Source organism: Salvelinus namaycush, unplaced genomic scaffold, assembly GCF_016432855.1.
Source record: "Salvelinus namaycush isolate Seneca unplaced genomic scaffold, SaNama_1.0 Scaffold788, whole genome shotgun sequence".
Taxonomy (NCBI): Eukaryota; Metazoa; Chordata; class Actinopteri; order Salmoniformes; family Salmonidae; genus Salvelinus; species Salvelinus namaycush.
Window position 1 is genome coordinate 98,363 of NW_024061517.1, and position 21,184 is coordinate 119,546.

At 44.6% G+C, this 21,184-nt stretch overlaps 1 long non-coding RNA gene across 1 annotated transcript in view; it reads right to left on the reverse strand.

Annotated features, from left to right (window-relative positions):
- The window catches only part of LOC120042818, a 114,799-nt gene extending 96,768 nt beyond the window's left edge, over positions 1 to 18,031 (reverse strand). Inside the window, exon 1 of the long non-coding RNA XR_005476243.1 lies at positions 17,946 to 18,031. This is a non-coding gene — a long non-coding RNA (uncharacterized LOC120042818). The remainder of the gene's footprint in view (positions 1 to 17,945) is intronic.
- Between the last annotated feature and the right edge of the window lie 3,153 nt (positions 18,032 to 21,184).

Below are 21,184 nucleotides of genomic sequence, written 5' to 3' on the forward strand. Positions count from 1 at the left end.
TGACCCAAACTTAAGGAAAGCTTTGACTATGTACAGACTCAGTGAGCATAGCCTTGCTATTGAGAAAGGTTGCCGTAGGCAGACCTGGCTCTCAAGAGAAGACAGGCTATGTGCACACTGCCCACAAAATGAGGTGGAAACTGAGCTGCACTTCCTAACCTCCTGCCCAATGTATGACCATATTAGAGACACATATTTCCCTCAGATTACACACATCCACAAATAATTCGAAAACAAACCTGATTTTGATAAACTCCCCTATCTACTGGGTGAAATTCCCCAGTGTGCCATCACAGCAGCAAGATTTGTGACCTGTTACCACAAGAAAAGGTCAACCAGTGAAGAACAAACACCATTGTAAATACAACCCATATTTATCCTGTTTGGGGTGCAGCCCGACACCGGTACACTTATGACAACATCCAGCTCAAGTGCAGGGCGCGAAATTCAAAAGATATTTTTTTTAAATATTTAACTTTCACACATTAACAAGTCCAAGACACCAGATGAAAGGTACACATCTTGTGAATCAAGCCAACATGTCCGATTTTTAAAATGTTTTACAGGGAAGACACAATATGTAAATCTATTAGCTAACCACGTTAGCAAAAGACACCACTATTCTTACTCCATCAGTTTTTTACTCCATCAGTAGCTATCACAAATTCGACCAAATAAAGATATAAATAGCCACTAACCAAGAAACAACTTCATCAGATGACAGTCTGATAACATATTTATTGTATAGCATATGTTTTGTTCGAAAAATGTGCATATTTCAGGTATAAATCATAGTTTACATTTCAGCTACAATCAGAAATTGCACCGAAAGCAGCCATAATATTTACAGACACCAACGTCAAATACCTAATTACTCATCATAAAACATTTCTGAAAAATACATAGTGTACAGCAACTGAAAGACAGGCATCTTGTGATTCCAGACAATATTTCCGATTTATTAAATGTTTTACAGCGAAAACAAAATGTAGCGTTATATTAGCGTAGCCACAATAGCCAGAAACACTTGGGCGCCCACGACCAGTTCACATGCACGACAGATATTAGAAATAGCATCATAAAATGTTTCTTACTTTTGGTGATCTTCCGTCAGAATGTTGGACAAGGTGTCCTTTGTCCAGAACAGTTGTTGTTTTGATCTGGAACGGCAAATATCCCTCTTCATTTAGCATGGGCACTTGCCAAGTGGCACGGATCACTCCAACGTCAACAAAGTCAGAGAACGGAACACGGCAAAACTCCCGAAAAAAATTCAATAATCTGATTAAACTATATTGAAAAAACATACGTTACGATGATATGGTCACATGTATCAAATAAAATCTAAGACGGAGATGTTAGTCGTCCATAACGAGAGCAAAACAGAAGGCAAATTCATGTCCTCTTTCGCGCGCTCCAGAAACAGGAAATGGACGGTCAAGTCAAACAAAGAGCTTTAATTCCACCTCAGACCAAGATAAACACGAAATTTTTTCTCTCACCGCCTCTTGACAACCAGGGGAAGGTGTATGAAGTGTATGTAGACTCTTACGTATCACGCCCATGTATAGGCATGAAGTTGAACAGAGCATCGATTTCTGACATTCCACTTCCTGGTCAGGAAGTGTGCTGCAGAATGACTTCTATTTCACTCAGAGAAATAATTCAAACGGTTTTAGAAACTAGAGAGTGTTTTCTATCCAATAGTAATAATAATATGCATATTGTACGAGCAAGAATTGAGTACGAGGCCGTTTGAAATGGGCACGATTTAACTGGCTACTCAATACTGCCCCTTGCAGCCATAACAGGTTAAGTTCATTTATTTTTGTACTTTAACTATTTGCACATCATTACAACACTGTATATTTGAAACGTCTCTATACCTGTTGAACTTCTGTGATATTTACTGCTCATTTAAATTTTATTATCTATTTCACTTGCTTTGGCAATGTACACATACTGTATGTTTCCATGCCAATAAATCCTTTTGAATTGGATTCAGATAGGGGGGGAGAGGAAGGAAGGGAGGGAGGTTGATGGCATGTTAATCGGGGAGGAAGGGCTCGTGGTAATGACTGGAGCGGAGTTGGAACGGAATGGAATCAAATACCTCAAACATATGGTTTCTATGTGTTTGATGCCATTTCATTAGTTCCTTTACAGACGCTATTATGAGCCGTACCGGCCTCAGCAGGATCCACTGATAGCAGACACAGAGGAGAGCGAGAGATAAGAGGAGAGAGGGAGTGGGAGAGAGGGGGGGGGGGGTGTGGAGAGAAAGACAGGTGGAGAGAGAGAATTAGACAGCAACAACACTGTGGCTAGCAGACTGTGACACTATAGAGGAGAGAGTGAGGCAGATGGAGAGAGAGAATTAGACAGCAACAACTGTTGTAGACATTCACACTATAGAGGAGAAAGATGGGGGATGAGGAAGGCAAGGGGAGGGGAAGGCAAGGGGACGGGAAGGCAAGGGGAGGGGAAGGCAAGGGGAGGGGAAGGCAAGGGGAGTGGAAGGTAAGGGGAGGGGAAGGTAAGGGGAGGGGAAGGCAAGGGGAGGGGAAGGCAAGGGGAGGGGAAGGTAGGATTCGACAGCAACAACATGGTGGCTAGTAGAGGGAGGGAGGGAGGGAGGGAGGGAGGGAGGGAGGGAGGGAGGGAGGGAGGGAGGGAGGGAGGGAGGGAGGGAGGGAGGGAAAGAAGGAAAGAAGGAAAGAAGGAAAGAAGGAAAGAAGGAAAGAAGGAGATATTGAAGGAGAGACGGAAGGAAAGGAAAAGAGAGAGCGGGGGGAGAGGAGGAGGTGAAGGAGAGAGGGAGGTGAAGGAGCGAGGAAGAGAAGGAGGTGAAGGAGAGAGGGAGAGGAGGGATTGAAGGAGAGAGGGAGGGGAGAGAAGGAGGTGAAGGAGAGAGGTAGAGAAGGAGGTGAAGGAGAGAAGAGATGGAAGGAGAGAGCGAGAGAAGGAGATGAAGGAGAGAGGGAGAGAAGGAGGTGAAGGAGAGAAGGAGATGGAGAGAGTGAGAGAAGGAGGTGAAGGAGAGAGGGAGAGAAGGAGATGAAGGAGAGAGGAAGAGAAGGAGGTGAAGGAGAGAGCGAGAGAAGGAGATGAAGGAGAGAGGGAGAGAAGGAGGTGAAGGAGAGAGCGAGAGAAGGAGGTGAAGGAGAGAGCGAGAGATGAAGGAGAGAGGAAGAGAAGGAGGTGAAGGAGAGAGCGAGAGAAGGAGATGAAGGAGAGAGCGAGAGAAGGAGGTGAAGGAGAAAGCGAGAGAAGGAGATGAAGGAGAGAGGGAGAGAAGGAGGAGAGAGCGAGAGAAGGAGGTGAAGGAGAGAGCGAGAGAAGGAGATGAAGGAGAGAGCGAGAGAAGGAGGTGAAGGAGAAAGCGAGAGAAGGAGATGAAGGAGAGAGGGAGAGAAGGAGGTGAAGGAGAGAGCGAGAGAAGGAGGTGAAGGAGAGAGCGAGAGATGAAGGAGAGAGCGAGAGAAGGAGGTGAAGGAGAGAGCGAGAGATGAAGGAGAGAGCGAGAGAAGGAGGTGAAGGAGAGAGGGAGAGAAGGAGGTGAAAGGCTCAGAACACATTGTCTATGGTCAGAGGCAAATTAGCGGAGGGGGACCGTAAAAATAGAAAAGTGCTGACGTGTGTGTGTTTGTGTGTGTGTGTGTGTGTGTGTGTGTGTGTGTGTGTGTGTGTGTGTGTGTGTGTGTGTGTGTGTGTGTGTGTGTGTTCATCCAACTCGTCTTTCATTAGCGCCTGTCCCTCTGAGGGAAAGAGGGAGGTTGAGAGATGTAAAAAAAAGCCTGTCACTCCAGGGCTGTGTTCCAAATTAGCCTGGCTAGCCATCCACACGGCTCTGGCCAAACACCACGCCCACCAACGTTTCCGTAGCGATATAGAATTCAATTCAGTAGGAGTCGTCAGGCAAGGTCCAATATGGTACACATCCCCTATAGAGTGCACTACTTCTCACCTGAGCCATAGGGATGTAAAGGTTAAACAAAGGTTCAACAAAGGTTAAACAAAGGTTAAATGAAAGGTTAAATAAAGGTTAAATGAAGGTTAAATGAAGATTAAATAAAGAATATCTTAAGGATCTCTACAGATCGATGTCCCACCCTCGGATGGTTGAGCTAATGTGATTATCAAGAACATTTCCCAGGACATAGACATATCTGATATTGGCAGAAAGCTTAAATTCTTGTTTGTCTAAGTTCTTATTAGTCCAATTTACAGTAGCTATTACAGTGAAATAATACCATGCTATTGTTTGAGGAGAGTGCACAATTATGAACTTGAAAATGTATTAATAAACCAATTAACCACATGTTGGGCAGTCTTGATACAACATTTTGAACAGAAATGCAATGGTTCATTGGATCAGTCTAAAACGTCGCATATACATTATGGCCTTTCTCTTGCATTTCAAAGATGATGGTACAAAAAAAAACAGTTGTTTTTTTCTTTGTATTTTCTTTTACCAGATCTAATGTGTTATATTCTCCTACATTAATTTCACATTTCCACAAACTTCAAAGTGTTTCCTTTCAAATGGTATCAAGAATCAGCATATCCTTGCTTCAGGTCCTGAGCTACGGGCAGTTAGATTTGGGTATGACATTTTAGAGACGAAAATTGAAAACAAGGGGCAAGATCCTTAAGAGGTTTTTAAATAAAACACGTAATAAAAATGTAAGGAATGGGATGCCATTTGGGGGAAAGCCCATCATATTTGTCCGAGGCTGTAAAATGTTGTAAAATGCTGTAAAATGTTGTAAAATGCTGTAAAATGTTGTAAAATGCTGTAAAATGTTGTAAAACGCTGTAAAATGTTGTTAATGTTGTCTGTTGAGGCGGACTGGTGGTTTAGGACTGGACTAGCAGCTCTTCTTTATGAGAGACTAAACACAACAGGGGGTCTCTGATTTCTATGCTGCATTACTGAGGGGCCCTAACAGTTGACACAGCAGGTGGGACTAATGTCTCTTAGGCAGCTTGGAGTGAGTCATGGAGGAGGTCCTGACCCAGTGAGGAGGGTGCTGGAGCAGCCTGCGGAGGAGGGGACAACACCGTTCACACCACTGCAAGTAACAGCAGAGACTGGGGACTGGCAGGGGGGGGTCCGAAAGACCCACTCTGAACCTGGGGGGAGATTGAGGAAGTGGGGGGGTTAAGGTGCTGTACACCCTCAGTATTAGTCACATCAGGAGCTTACTGTTGTGGGGGCTGAGAGCGTGGCAGGGGGTTGCGGGGGCTGAGAGCGTGGCAGGGGGTTGTGGGGGCTGAGAGCGTGGCAGGGGGTTGTGGGGGCTGAGAGTGTGGCAGGGGGTTGTGGGGGCTGAGAGTGTGGCAGGGTAATGCTGTTACTGTTGGACTCTGTGTGTTGCAGGGTAATGCTGTTACTGTTGGACTCTGTGTGTTGCAGGGTAATGCTGTTACTGTTACTGTTGGACTCTCTGTCTATTGCAGGGTAATGCTGTTACTGTTGGACTCTGTGTGTTGCAGGGTAATGCTGTTACTGTTGGACTCTGTGTGTTGCAGGGTAATGCTGTTACTGTTGGACTCTCTGTCTATTGCAGGGTAATGCTGTTACAGTTGGACTCTGTGTGTTGCAGGGTAATGCTGTTACTGTTACTGTTGGACTCTCTGTCTATTGCAGGGTAATGCTGTTACTGTTGGACTCTGTGTGTTGCAGGGTAATGCTGTTACTGTTGGACTCTCTGTCTATTGCAGGGTAATGCTGTTACTGTTGGACTCTGTGTGTTGCAGGGTAATGCTGTTACTGTTGGACTCTGTGTGTTGCAGGGTAATGCTGTTACTGTTGGACTCTGTGTGTTGCAGGGTAATGCTGTTACTGTTGGACTCTCTGTCTATTGCAGGGTAATGCTGTTACTGTTGGACTCTCTGTCTATTGCAGGGTAATGCTGTTACAGTTGGACTCTGTGTGTGCAGGGTAATGCTGTTACTGTTGGACTCTGTGTGTGTGAGGATAATGCTGTTACTGTTGGACTCTCTGTCTATTGCAGGGTAATGCTGTTACAGTTGGACTCTGTGTGTGCAGGGTAATGCTGTTACTGTTGGACTCTGTGTGTGTGAGGATAATGCTGTTACTGTTGGACTCTCTGTCTATTGCAGGGTAATGCTGTTACAGTTGGACTCTGTGTGTTGCAGGGTAATGCTGTTACTGTTGGACTCTCTGTCTATTGCAGGGTAATGCTGTTACTGTTGGACTCTGTGTGTGTGAGGATAATGCTTTCTGGGGTGTTTGATGAAGTACGAAAGGGACAAATGTGTTTTGTTAAACTTTTTGTTTGGCCAAGTTGGAGGAACTGGGTCAGAGAAGGGACAGACCCGGTTATTATTCAAAGCGATGGTCTCTGCGCACCTGGTCTCTGCGCACCTGGTCTCTGCGCACCTGGTTCAGCAGTTATTTGGGATCAAGGGGATGGATGTACGGTTGGAGAGGAGGGGATGGATGTACGGTTAGAGAGGAGGGGATGGATGTACGGTTAGAGAGGAGGGGATGGATGTACGGCTAGAGAGGAGGGGATGGATGTACGGTTAGAGAGGAGGGGATGGATGTACGGCTAGAGAGGAGGGGATGGATGTACGGTTAGAGAGGAGGGGATGGATGTACGGCTAGAGAGGAGGGGATGGATGTACGGCTGGAGAGGAGGGGCTGGATGTACGGCTGGAGAGGAGGGGTTGGATGTACGGATGGAGAGGAGGGGCTGGATGTACGGCTAGAAAAGAGGGTTGGATGTACGGCTGGAGAGGAGGGGATGGATGTACGGTTAGAGAGGAGGGGATGGATGTAAGGTTGGAGAGGAGGGGATGGATGTACGGTTAGAGAGGAGGGGATGGATGTACGGCTAGAGAGGAGGGGATGGATGTACGGCTGGAGAGGAGGGGATGGATGTACGGCTGGAGAGGAGGGGATGGATGTACGGCTGGAGAGGAGGGGATGGATGTACGGCTAGAGAGGAGGGGATGGATGTACGGCTGGAGAGGAGGGGATGGATGTACGGCTGGAGAGGAGGGGCTGGATGGACGGTTGGAGAGGAGGGGTTGGATGTACGGTTGGAGAGGAGGGGAGGGGTTGGATGTACGGCTGGAGAGGAGGGGCTGGATGTACGGATGGAGAGGAGGGGTTGGATGTACGGTTGGAGAGGAGGGGCTGGATGTACGGCTGGAGAGGAGGGGTTGGATGTACGGATGGAGAGGAGGGGTTGGATGGACGGATGGAGAGGAGGGGCTGGATGTACGGCTGGAGAGGAGGGGTTGGATGTACGGATGGAGAGGAGGGGTTGGATGTACGGCTGGAGAGGAGGGGCTGGATGTACGGTTGGAGAGGAGGGGATGGATGTACGGCTAGAGAGGAGGGGATGGTTGTACGGCTAGAGAGGAGGGGATGGATGTACGGCTGGAGAGGAGGGGATGGTTGTACGGTTGGAGAGGAGGGGATGGATGTACGGCTAGAGAGGAGGGGATGGATGTACGGCTAGAGAGGAGGGGATGGATGTACGGTTGGAGAGGAGGGGATGGATGTACGGTTAGAGAGGAGGGGATGGATGTACGGCTAGAGAGGAGGGGATGGATGTACGGTTAGAGAGGAGGGGATGGATGTACGGCTAGAGAGGAGGGGATGGATGTACGGTTGGAGAGGAGGGGATGGATGTACGGCTAGAGAGGAGGGGATGGATGTACGGCTAGAGAGGAGGGGATGGATGTACGGTTGGAGAGGAGGGGATGGATGTACGGTTGGAGAGGAGGGGATGGATGTACGGTTAGAGAGGAGGGGATGGATGTACGGCTAGAGAGGAGGGGATGGATGTACGGTTAGAGAGGAGGGATGGATGTACGGTTGGAGAGGAGGGGATGGATGTACGGCTAGAGAGGAGGGGATGGATGTACGGTTAGAGAGGAGGGGATGGATGTACGGTTGGAGAGGAGGGGATGGATGTACGGCTAGAGAGGAGGGGATGGATGTACGGTTAGAGAGGAGGGGATGGATGTACGGCTAGAGAGGAGGGGATGGATGTACGGTTAGAGAGGAGGGGATGGATGTACGGTTGGAGAGGAGGGGATGGATGTACGGCTAGAGAGGAGGGGATGGATGTACGGTTAGAGAGGAGGGATGGATGTACGGTTGGAGAGGAGGGGATGGATGTACGGTTAGAGAGGAGGGGATGGATGTACGGTTAGAGAGGAGGGGATGGATGTACGGTTAGAGAGGAGGGGATGGATGTACGGTTGTAATGTGGTGCTGGAGGGTGGATTGTACTGTGTTGTTGTGTACTGAGTAATATAATTGTCTATATCTTTCTTTGTCTCTGAATTAAATTTCAATTTAAGGGCTTTATTGACATGGGAAACATATGTTAACATTGCCAAAGCACGTGAAATAGATAATAAACAAAAGTTTTTTTTAAACATTACACTCACAAAAGTTCCAAAAGAATAAAGACATTTCAAATGTCATATTATGTATATATACAGTGTTGTAACGATGTGCAAATAGTTAAAGTACAAAAGGGAAAATAAATAAGCATAAATATGGGTTGTATTTACAATGGTGTTTCTTCTTCACTGGTTGACCTTTTCTTGTGGCAACAGGTCACAAATCTTGCTGCTGTGATGTCACTGTGGTATTTCACCCAGTAGATATGGGAGTTTATCAAAATCAGGTTTGTTTTCAAATTCTTTGAGGATCTGTGTAAACTGAGGGAAATATGTGTCTCTAATATGGTCATACATTTGGCAGGAGGTTAGGAAGTGCAGCTCAGTTTCCACCTCATTTTGTGGGCAGTGTGCACATAGCCTATCTTCTCTTGAGAGCCAGGTCTGCCTACGGCGGCCTTTCTCAATAGCAAGGCTATGCTCACTGAGTCTGTACATAGTCAAAGCTTTCCTTAAGTTTGGGTCAGTCACAGTGGTCAGGTATTCTGCCACTGTGTACTTTCTGTTTAGGGCCAAATAGCATTCTAGTTTGCTCTGTTTTTTTGTTAATACTTTCCAATGTGTCAAGTGATTATCTTTTTGTTTTCTCATGATTTGGTTGGGTTTAATTGTGTTGCTGTCCTGTGGCTCTGTGGGGTCTGTTTGTGTTTGTGAACAGAGCCCCAGGACCAGCTTGCTTAGTTGACTCTTCTCCAGGTTCATCTCTCTGTAGGTGATGTCTTTGTTATGGAAGGTTTGTGAATCACTTCCTTTTAGCTGGTTGTAGAATTTAACAGCTCTTTCCTGGATTTTGATAATTAGCGGGTATCGGCCTAATTCTGCTCTGCATGCATTATTTGGTGTTTACATTTTTGCAGAATTCTGCATACAGTCTCTCAATTTGGTGTTTGTCCCATTTTGTGAATTCTTGGTTGTTGAGCGGACCCCAGACCTCATAAACATAAAGGTAATAGGTTCCTCCCTCTCTCTGAGAGAGAGAGAGAGAGAGAGAGAGAGAGAGAGAGAGAGAGAGAGAGAGAGAGAGAGAGAGAGAGAGAGAGAGAGAGAGAGAGAAATATGTAACCTCTATATTTCAAGTTTGTGACCTCACATACACACAAACACCAGGCGTGCTTCCTTGCAAAACATTTTAACACCTCCCTAATAATAACATGTAGATTTTAGTCATTTACTTTTGGCCATGTAGTGCACTGTATGTCTATATGTACTATATGTGTGTATACAGTCATGGCCAAAAGTTTTGAGAATGACACAAATATACATTTTCACAAAGTCTGCTGCCTCAGTTTGTATGATGGCAATTTGCATATACTCCAGAATGTTATGAAGAGTGATCAGATGAATTGCAATTAATTGCAAAGTCCCTCTTTGCCATGCAAATGACCTGAATCCCCCAAAAAAACATTTCCACTGCATTTCAGCCCTGCCACAAAAGGATCAGCTGACATCATGTCAGTGATTCTCTCGTTAACACAGGTGTGAGTGTTGACGAGGACCTGTATATATACTGTGTGAGTGAGTGAGTGAGTGAGTGAGTGAGTGAGTGAGTGAGTGAGTGAGTGAGTGAGTGAGTGAGTGAGTGAGTGAGTGAGTGAGTGAGTGAGTGAGTGAGTGAGTGAGTGAGTGAGTGAGTGAGTGAGTGAGTGAGTGAGTGAGTGAGTGAGTGAGAGAGAGAGAGAGAGAGAGAGAGAGAGAGAGAGAGAGAGAGAGAGAGAGAGTGTGTGTGTGTGTGTGTGGGACCATAGTCATCCAGAGGCTGGTGATTTTAATGCAGTGAAACTGACATCTGTTTTACCTCATTTGTACCAGTAACTACACACAGAGACGCAGCTCTCCCTCGTCCTCCCGATTCCTGCTTACGAGCAGAAAAACTCAAAAACAGGAAGTACCAGTGACTTGCTCAATAGGGAAGCGGTGCGAGGAGGCGGATGCGAAGCTAAAGGAGTGTTTTCAGTCATTAGGCAGATGCTCTTATCCAGAACGACTTACTGTTTGTGATCTTCAGATAACTAGCAGGGGATCTCACAGTAAATACACTTTTCATCAATAAAGTAACTATCAGGTAAAGTCAGAGCTGGCCGGGGGTGTCAAGGTGAGGAGTGGGATTATTTATGATATTCTTTGAAGAGCTAGGGTTTCAGATGTTTTCGAGAGGGGGGAAGGGACTCTGCTGTCCTAGCTTCAGGGGGAAGATGGGCAGGGACTCTGCTGTCCTAGCTTCAGGGGGAAGATGGGCAGGGACTCTGCTGTCCTAGCTTCAGGGGGAAGATGGACAGGGACTCTGCTGTCCTAGCTTCAGGGGGAAGATGGGCAGGGACTCTGCTGTCCTAGCTTCAGGGGGAAGATGGGCAGGGACTCTGCTGTCCTAGCTTCAGGGGGAAGATGGGCAGGGACTCTGCTGTCCTAGCTTCAGGGGGAAGATGGACAGGGACTCTGCTGTCCTAGCTTCAGGGGGAAGATGGGCAGGGACTCTGCTGTCCTAGCTTCAGGGGGAAGATGGGCAGGGACTCTGCTGTCCTAGCTTCAGGGGGAAGATGGGCAGGGACTCTGCTGTCCTAGCTTCAGGGGGAAGATGGACAGGGACTCTGCTGTCCTAGCTTCAGGGGGAAGATGGGCAGGGACTCTGCTGTCTTAGCTTCAGGGGGAAGATGGGCAGGGACTCTGCTGTCCTAGCTTCAGGGGGAAGATGGGCAGGGACTGCTGTCCTAGCTTCAGGGGGAAGATGGGCAGGGACTCTGCTGTCCTAGCTTCAGGGGGAAGATGGGCAGGGACTCTGCTGTCCTAGCTTCAGGGGGAATATGGACAGGGACTCTGCTGTCCTAGCTTCAGGGGGAAGATGGGCAGGGACTCTGCTGTCCTAGCTTCAAGGGGAAGATGGGCAGGGACTCTGCTGTCCTAGCTTTAGGGGGAAGATGGGCAGGGACTCTGCTGTCCTAGCTTCAGGGGGAAGATGGGCAGGGACTCTGCTGTCCTAGTTTCAGAGGGAAGATGGGCAGGGACTCTGCTGTCCTAGCTTCAGGGGAAGATGGGCAGGGACGCTGCTGTCCTAGCTTCAGGGGGAAGATGGGCAGGGACGCTGCTGTCCTAGCTTCAGGGGGAAGATGGGCAGGGACGCTGCTGTCCTAGCTTCAGGGGGAAGATGGACAGGGACTCTGCTGTCCTAGCTTCAGGGGGAAGATGGGCAGGGACTCTGCTGTCTTAGCTTCAGGGGGAAGATGGGCAGGGACTCTGCTGTCCTAGCTTCAGGGGGAAGATGGGCAGGGACTGCTGTCCTAGCTTCAGGGGGAAGATGGGCAGGGACTCTGCTGTCTTAGCTTCAGGGGGAAGATGGGCAGGGACTCTGCTGTCCTAGCTTCAGGGGGAAGATGGGCAGGGACTCTGCTGTCCTAGCTTCAGGGGGAAGATGGGCAGGGACTCTGCTGTCCTAGCTTCAGGGGGAATATGGACAGGGACTCTGCTGTCCTAGCTTCAGGGGGAAGATGGGCAGGGACTCTGCTGTCCTAGCTTCAGGGGGAAGATGGGCAGGGACTCTGCTGTCCTAGCTTTAGGGGGAAGATGGGCAGGGACTCTGCTGTCCTAGCTTCAGGGGGAAGATGGGCAGGGACTCTGCTGTCCTAGCTTCAGAGGGAAGATGGGCAGGGACTCTGCTGTCCTAGCTTCAGGGGGAAGATGGGCAGGGACGCTGCTGTCCTAGCTTCAGGGGGAAGATGGGCAGGGACGCTGCTGTCCTAGCTTCAGGGGGAAGATGGGCAGGGACTCTGCTGTCCTAGTTTCAGGGGGAAGATGGGCAGGGACTCTGCTGTCCTAGCTTCAGGGGGAAGATGAGCAGGGACTCTGCTGTCCTAGCTTCAGGGGGAAGATGAGCAGGGACTCTGCTGTCCTAGCTTCAGGGGGAAGATGGGCAGGGACTCTGCTGTCCTAGCTTCAGGGGGAAGATGGGCAGGGACTCTGCTGTCCTAGCTTTAGGGGGAAGATGGGCAGGGACTCTGCTGTCCTAGCTTCAGGGGGAAGATGGGCAGGGACTCTGCTGTCCTAGCTTCAGGGGGAAGATGGGCAGGGACTCTGCTGTCCTAGCTTCAGGGGGAAGATGGGCAGGGACTCTGCTGTCCTAGCTTCAGGGGGAAGATGGGCAGGGATATTGCTGTCCTAGCTTCAGGGGGAAGATGGGCAGGGACTCTGCTGTCCTAGTTTCATGGGGAAGATGAGCAGGGACTCTGCTGTCCTAGCTTCAGGGGGAAGATGAGCAGGGACTCTGCTGTCCTAGCTTCAGGGGGAAGATGAGCAGGGACTCTGCTGTCCTAGCTTCAGGGGGAAGATGGGCAGGGACTCTGCTGTCCTAGCTTCAGGGGGAAGCTGGTTCCACCATTGGGATGCCAGGACAGAGAAGAGCTTGGACTGGGCTGAGCGGGGGCTGCCCTCCCATTGGAGTGGGAGGGCTAAGAGACCTGAAGTGGCAGAACAGAGTGTTCAGGTTGGGGTGTAGGGTTTGAGTGTAGCCTGAAGGTGGGGAGGGACAGTTCCTCTTGCTGCTACGTAGGTACAGTGAGTTGCAGTTCCTCTCGGGTTGGGGTGTAGGGTTTGAGCATAGCCTGAAGGTAGGGAGGGGCAGTTCCTCTTGCTGCTACGTAGGTACAGTGAGATGCAGTAGTCCAGACGGGAGAGGACAAGTGTCTGGATTAGGACCTGCTTCCTGTGTGAGGTAGGGCCGCTTCCTGTGTGAGGTAGGGCCGCTTCCTGTGTGAGGTAGGGCCACTTCCTGTGTGAGGGAGGGCCACTTCCTGTGTGAGGTAGGGTCACTTCCTGTGTGAGGTAGGGCCACGTCCTGTGTGAGGGAGGGCCACTTCCTGTGTGAGGTAGGGCCACTTCCTGTGTGAGGTAGGTCCACTTCCTGTGTGAGGTAGGGCCACTTCCTGTGTGAGGGAGGACCACTTCCTGTGTGAGGTAGGGCCACTTCCTGTGTGAGGTAGGGCCACTTCCTGTAAGAGGTAGGGCCGCTTCCTGTGTGAGGGAGGGCCACTTCCTGTGTGAGGTAGGGCCACTTCCTGTGTGAGGTAGGGCCACTTCCTGTGTGAGGTAGGGCCGCTTCCTGTGTGAGGTAGGGCCACTTCCTGTGTGAGGTAGGGCCACTTCCTGTGTGAGGGAGGACCACTTCCTGTGTGAGGTAGGGCCACTTCCTCTAAGAGGTAGGGCCGCTTCCTGTGTGAGGGAGGGCCACTTCCTGTGTGAGGTAGGGCCGCTTCCTGTGTGAGGTAGGGCCGCTTCCTGTGTGAGGTAGGGCCGCTTCCTGTGTGAGGTAGGGCCACTTCCTGTGTGAGGTAGGGCCGCTTCCTGTGTGAGGTAGAGCCGCTTCCTAAAATACATTTAAAAGTAAATTTCCTGCAATTCTACACATGTTGCCATGGGGCGTAGAGAAAATGTTGCTGTTTTAAAGCAAGTTCACTGCAATTCTACTAAGACTAACTAAAAAAATCTATGGGGGATCCACGGTCGGTAATTTGACCACGATTACTACAAGTTTAGATAGCTGGCTCGACTAACTTCCTGTTGCATGTAGAAAAAGTTGAAAAAACACAAAACGCAATTTAGAAATTTGGTTGTGCAGTTTTCCTGTTGTTATTGTTATCCATGTCAGCAAAACATTTTTAGATCGAGCCCCAGACTGACTTCCGGCCGTCAGTTGCCCTTCCCCTGTCTACATGGTGATTGAAAATGGAACTAATTCCTCACACACACACACAAGCAGACACACACAAGCTGACAGACCTGTCTTAAAGTAGTTATTTGATTGACAGCCTATTACTAATGGCAGCATCCATGCTGTTCACTTCTGTGGGAAAAACAATGAGGTCTTGATTGCAATTGATATTTCAATGGAAGTTTGTGTGTGTGTGTGTGTGTGTGTGTGTGTGTGTGTGTGTGTGTGTGTGTGTGTGCGTGCGTGCGTGCGTGCGTGCGTGCGTGCGTGCGTGCGTGCGTGCGTGCGTGCGTGCGTGCGTGCGTGTGTGTGTGTGCGTGTGTGTGTGTGTGTGTGTGTAGGGGAGAACATCAGTCACAGCCCTAACATACAAAACAAATACTAAACCTCCTGATTTAATCTCTCAAGATAAAAAGATTCTCCCTCTTTCTTCTCTCCCTTTAATTGATTCTCTCTCATCCCTCAAATCTGTAATCTCTCAATATTTATCTCTCTCTCTCATCCCTCAAATCTGTCATCTCTCAATATTTATCTCTCTCTCCTCCCTCAAATCTGTCATCTCTCAATATTTATCTCTCTCTCATCCCTCAAATCTGTCATCTCTCAATATGTCTTTCTCTCTCATCCCTCAAATCTGTCATCTCTCAATATTTCTCTCTCATCCCTCAAATCTGTCATCTCTTAATATTTCTCTCTCTCTCCCTCTCTCTCCCTCTCTCTCTCCATCTCTCAATATTTCTCCCTCTCTCCATCTCAATATTTCTCCATCTCTCCATCTCTCTCTCCATCTCTCACTCCATCTCTCAATATCTCTCCATCTCTTCCCATCTCTCTCTCTCTTTCCATCTCTCAACATTTCTCTCTCTCCATCTCTCAATATTTCTGCCATCTCTCCATCTCTCTCCATCTCTCAATATTTCTCCATCTCAATATCTCTCCATCTCTCTCCATCTCTCAATATCTCCATCTCTCCCCATCTCTCTCTCTCTTTCTCTCCATCTCTCAATATCTCTCCATCTCTCTCTCTCTCTCCATCTCTCAATATCTCTCCATCTCTCTCTCTCCATCTCTCTCTCTCCATCTCTCTCTCCCTCTCTCAATATTTCACCATCTCTCTCTCTAAGGTACTTAGGCTTCACTTATCAAACAACAGCAGAATGCATCATGAGACAGACACAAACTCACTCACTCACCACACACACACACACACACACACACACACACACACACACACACACCAAACAGACTCACACACTGTCACACACAAACAAACACCTGCAGTAATTTGCCTAGGGGATAACAACAGCATTTCTTACTCTGACATGACAGGTTGAACTATCTCACAAATGACTCTGGAATGAAGATTAAAAAACGATATACTCTCCATCCCAAGCGGTACCCTGTTCCCTATTTTGTGCACTACTTTAATGTAATGTAGGGTGAAGGGTGTAGGGTGAAAGGGTACGATTTGAGACACAGCCCACAGCTTAAAATGTCAACAAAATGTCCGTTCTCTCTCTCTCTCTCTTCCATCCAGTTGTTTCCTCTCTCCTTTCATCACTCCATATCTCAGCTAACTCCGTTGTTTAATTCATATATCAGTTCAATTCAAGGGGCTTTATCGACATGGGAAACATATGTTAACATTGCCAAAGCAAGTGAGGTAGATAATATACAAAAGTGAAATAAACAATCAAAATTAACAGTAAACATTACACATACAGAAGTTTCAAAACAATAAAGACATTACAAATGTAATATTATGTATATATACAGTGTTGTAACAATGTACAAATAGTTAAAGTACACAAGGGAAAATAAATAAGCATAAATATGGGTTGTATTTAAAATGGTGTTTCTTCTTCACTGGTTGACCTTTTCTTGTGGCAACAGGTCACACATCTTGCTGTTGTGATGGCACACTGGGGAATTTCACCCAGTAGATGTGGGAGTTTATCAAAATTGGGTTTGTTTTCGAAATCTTTGTGGATCTGTGTAATCTGGGGGAAATATGTGTCTCTAATATGGTCATACATTTGGCAGGAGGTTAGGAAGTGCAGATCAGTTTCCACCTCATTTTGTGGGCAGTGTGCACATAGCCTGTCTTCTCTTGAGAGCCAGGTCTGCCTACGGTGGCCATTTCTCAATAGCAAGGCTATGCTCACTGAGTCTGTACATAGTCAAAGCTTTCCTTAATTTTGGGTCAGTCACAGTGGTCAGGTAGTCTGCCACTGTGTACTCTCTGTTTAGGGCCCAATAGCATTCTAGTTTGCTCTGTTTATTTGTTAATTCTTTCCAATGTGTCAAGTAATTCTCTTTTTGTTTTCTCATGATTTGGTTGGGTCTAATTGCTAACCGTTCTCTCTCTATATATATCTATCTATCTATCTATCTCCCCTCACTCTATCTCTCCCCCCCCCCCTCTCTGTTTCCCCTCTTTCTCCCTCTGTCATTTCATCTCTCTGGGGGCTTCTACACCCCTGTCCTCCCCTACCCTCCCTTCTCTTCTCTTCTCTTCTCTCTTCCCTTCACTTCTCTTCCTCTCCTCCCCTCCCTCCTCTCCTCTTCCCTCGTCATCTTTCCATCCTACCATCACATTCTTCATTCAGGACACTTGGGGCTCTCTCGTCTACCTCATCTCCTCCTCTAACCTGCATCCCTCCATTTCCCTTTATCCTTCCATCACATCAGGGACTCTGGGGTCTCCTTACCTTCCTTACTCATCTCCTATCGTCCTCTCCTACTCTTCTCTCCATCCCATCTCTCCACAAATGTTTGGTTACTACATGATTCCACATGTGTTATTTCACAGTGTTGATGTCTTCACTATTATTCTACAATGTTCTTACTTTTAGTTCTACATCCTTCAATCACAAATCACAGATCCTCATCGGGGCAAACCCATCATCTCTTTCCTCCCCTCCCTCTCTCCTTCGTTCCCTCACTGGCTCAACTATTGATTACTCTCATCCTCTGTAACATCTCCTCTCCTCTGTTCCCTTCAACCCTGTAATCTATTTGATGTTTTCATTGATAGCGATTGGACAGGGATATTTCCACAGCGTTTTTCTACACATCCATGACGATCATTGGGATGTGAGGACACCATGTTTTAGTGTTTATGGAACAAATCAGCCCTAGGTCGGTTTCTCTCTCTCTCACACACACACACACACACACACACACACACACACACACACACACACACACACACACACACACACACACACACACACACACACACACACACACACACACACACACACACACACACACACACACACACACACACACACACACACACACACACACACACACACAAGAGGATGATGCCTCAGTGATCTTGATAGGGAGAGATATCTATTATTAATTTCTGAACAGCCAGATGAAAGGGATGGATTCATCAGAGCTGCCAGGTCAATCATTAGTAGGCAGGCAGAGTAAACGCTCACAGACTTATGGATGGATTCATCAGAGCTGCCAGGTCAATCATTAGTAGGCAGGCAGAGTAAACGCTCACAGACTTATGGATGGATTCATCAGAGCTGCCAGGTCATTCATTAGTAGGCAGGCAGAGTAAACGCTCACAGACTTATGGATGGATTCATCAGAGCAGTCAAGTCAATCATTAGTAGGCAGCCAGAGTGTGTGTGTGTGTGTGTGTGTGTGTGTGTGTGTGTGTGTGTGTGTGTGTGTGTGTGTGTGTGTGTGTGTGTGTGTGTGTGTGTGTGTGTGTGTGTGTGTGTGTGTGTGTGTGTGTGTGTGTGTGTGTGTGTGTGTGTGTGTGTGTCCATACCTGTTTGGCCAGTTTGACAGAGTCAGAAGTCAGTCGTTCTCTTAGATGAGGGTCCAGGTCGGCCGCAGGGGCAATCTCCACCACCTACAAAACACAACACAACTTTATTAACACCGCCTTCAAACACACTGCAACTTTATTAACAACACCGCCTTCAAACACACTGCAACTTTATTAACAACACCTTCATTAAACAGAGACAGACTTTCACATCGGGAAAAAAAGCTCAATAGGAGCAAGAGTTAAAGGACAACATCTCAAAAACATAATTTGACCAAAATAAAACCATATATATGTCACGTTCCTGACCGGTTTTCTGTTATTTTGTATGTGTTTGACGGTCAGGGCGTGAGTTTGGGTGGGTAGTCTATGTTATGTGTTTCTATGTTGGTTTAATGGGTACCTGATATGGTTCTCAATTAGAGGCAGGTGGTTTTCATCTCCTCTGATTGAGAATCATATTAAGGTAGGTGGTGTCACATTGTTTGTTTGTGGGTGGTTGTCTCCTGTGTCAGTGTCTGTGTATGTTACGCCACACGGGACTGTTTTCGGTTTTGTTTGTTCGTTCGTTTTATGTAGTCATTTTTCCTGTTCATGCGTTCTTCGTGTTTCATGTAAGTTCGTCGTCCAGGTCTGTCTACATCATTTATTATTTTGTAAATTGTTCAAGTATATTTTCGTGTTCGTTTTCGTCCTTGTGAAATAAATATAATGTCACGTTACAACGCTGCGTCTTGGTCGAATCACTACTCCTCCTCTTCGTATGAGGAGGAGTAGTACAATATAACACATTACAATATATATGATGTCATTAGAGAAGTAGACGTTAGCAAATAAGAGACTTTGGACACTGAGGTAATACTAAAAGTGAAGTCATAAAAAATTAGGAATAAATAGTAAAGTAATAAATAGTAAAGTAATGAAAAATAATTAATTATTTATTAATTAATTATATTTAATAATTAATGATTAGTAAAGTAATGAATAGTAAAGTAATGAACAGTAAAGTAATAAACAGTAAAGTAATAAACAGTAAAGTAATAAACAGTAAAGCAATGAACAGTAAAGCAATGAACAGTAACGTAATGAACAGTAAAGTAATGAATAGTAAAGTAATGAACAGTAACGTAATGAACAGTAAAGTAATGAATAGTAAAGTAATGAATAGTAAAGTAACGAAGAGTAAAGTAATGAATAGTAAAGTGATGAATAGTAAAGTAATAAATAGTAAAGTAATGAATAGTAAAGTAATGAATAGTAAAGTGATGAATAGTAAAGTAATAAATAGTAAAGTAATGAATAGTAAAGTAATGAATAGTAAAGTGATGAATAGTAAAGTAATAAAGAGTAAAGTGATGAAAAATAATTAATTAACTGTAAAGTAATAAACAGTAAAGTAATGGATAGTAAAGTAATGAACAGTAAAGTAATACATAGTAAAGTCAGAAATAGTAAAGTAATGAACAGTAAATTAATAAACTGTAAAGTAATGAACTGTAAAGTAATGAATAGTAAAATAATGAACAGTAAAGTAATAAACAGTAAAGTAATGAACAGCAAAGTAATTAACAGTAAAGTAATACATAGTAAAGTAATGAATAGTAAAGTAATGAATAGTAAAGAAATAAACAGTAAAGTAATAAACAGTAAAGTAATGAACAGTAAAGTAACGAACAGTAAAGTAACGGACAGTAAAATAATGAATAGTAAAGTAACGAACAGTAAAGTAATGAACAGTAAAGTAATGAACAGTAAAGTAATGAATAGTAAAGTATTAAACAGTAAAGTAATGAATAGTAAAGTGATGAATAGTAAAGTAATGAATAGTAAAGTAATAAACAGTAAAGTAATGAACAGTAAAGTAATGAACAGTAAAGTAATAAACAGTAAAGTAATGAACAGTAAAGTAATAAATAGTAAAGTGATGAACAGTAAAGTAATGAACAGTAAAGTAATAAACAGTAAAGTAATAAACAGTAAAGTAATGAACAGTAAAGTAATGAACAGTAAAGTAATGAACAGTAAAGTAATAAACAGTAAAGTAATGAACAGTAAAGTAATAAATAGTAAAGTGATGAATAGTAAAGTAACGAACAGTAAAGTAATAAACAGTAAAGTAATAAACAGTAAAGTAATGAACAGTAAAGTAATGTACAGTAAAGTAATAAATAGTAAAGTGATGAACAGTAAAGTAATGAATAGTAAAGTAATAAATAGTAAAGTGATGAACAGTAAAGTAATGAACAGTAAAGTAATAAATAGTAAAGTAATGAACAGTAAAGTAATGAACAGTAAAGTAATAAACAGTAAAGTAATAAACAGTAAAGTAATGAACAGTAAAGTAATGAACAGTAAAGTAATGAACAGTAAAGTAATGAACAGTAAAGTGATGAATAGTAAAGTAATGAACAGTAAAGTAATGAACAGTAAAGTGATGAACAGTAAAGTAATGAATAGTAAAGTAATAAACAGTAAAGTAATAAACAGTAAAGTAATGAATAGTAAAGTAATGAATAGTAAAGTGATGAATAGTAAAGTAATGAATAGTAAAGTAATGAATAGTAAAGTAACAAACAGTAAAGTAATGAACAGTAAAGTAATGAACAGTAAAGTAATGAACAGTAAAGTAATAAAGAGTAAAGTAATGAATAGTAAAGTAATGAACAGTAAAGTAATAAACAGTAAGGCAATAAGTACTAAAGTAATTTTTTTAAATAGTAAAGGAATACATAGAAAGTAATAAATAGTAAAGGAATAAATAGTAAAAATATAAATACTAAAGTAATAAAAAATAAGTAGTGAATAGTAAAGGAATAAATAGTAAAGTAATAAATAGTAAAATAGTTAACAGTAAAGCAATAATTATTAAAGTAATAAAACATTTTAGTTAAATAGTAAAGGAATACATAGAAAGTAATACATAGTAAAGGAATAAATAGTAAAAATATAAAGACTAAAGTAATAAATACTAAAGTAATAAATAGTAAAGGAATAAATAGTAAAAATATAAATAGTAAAGTAATAAATAGTAAAGGAAAAAATAGTAAAGGAATAAATAGTAAATAATAAATGGTAAAATAATCAATAGTAAAGGAATAAATAGTAAATTAATAAATAGTACATTAATAAAAAGTAAAGTGATACATATTAAATAATATTAATAAAAATAATAAATGATAATAAAAAAGAAGTAGTAAATAGTAAAGAAAAGTAGTAAAGGAATAAAAAATAAGTAATAA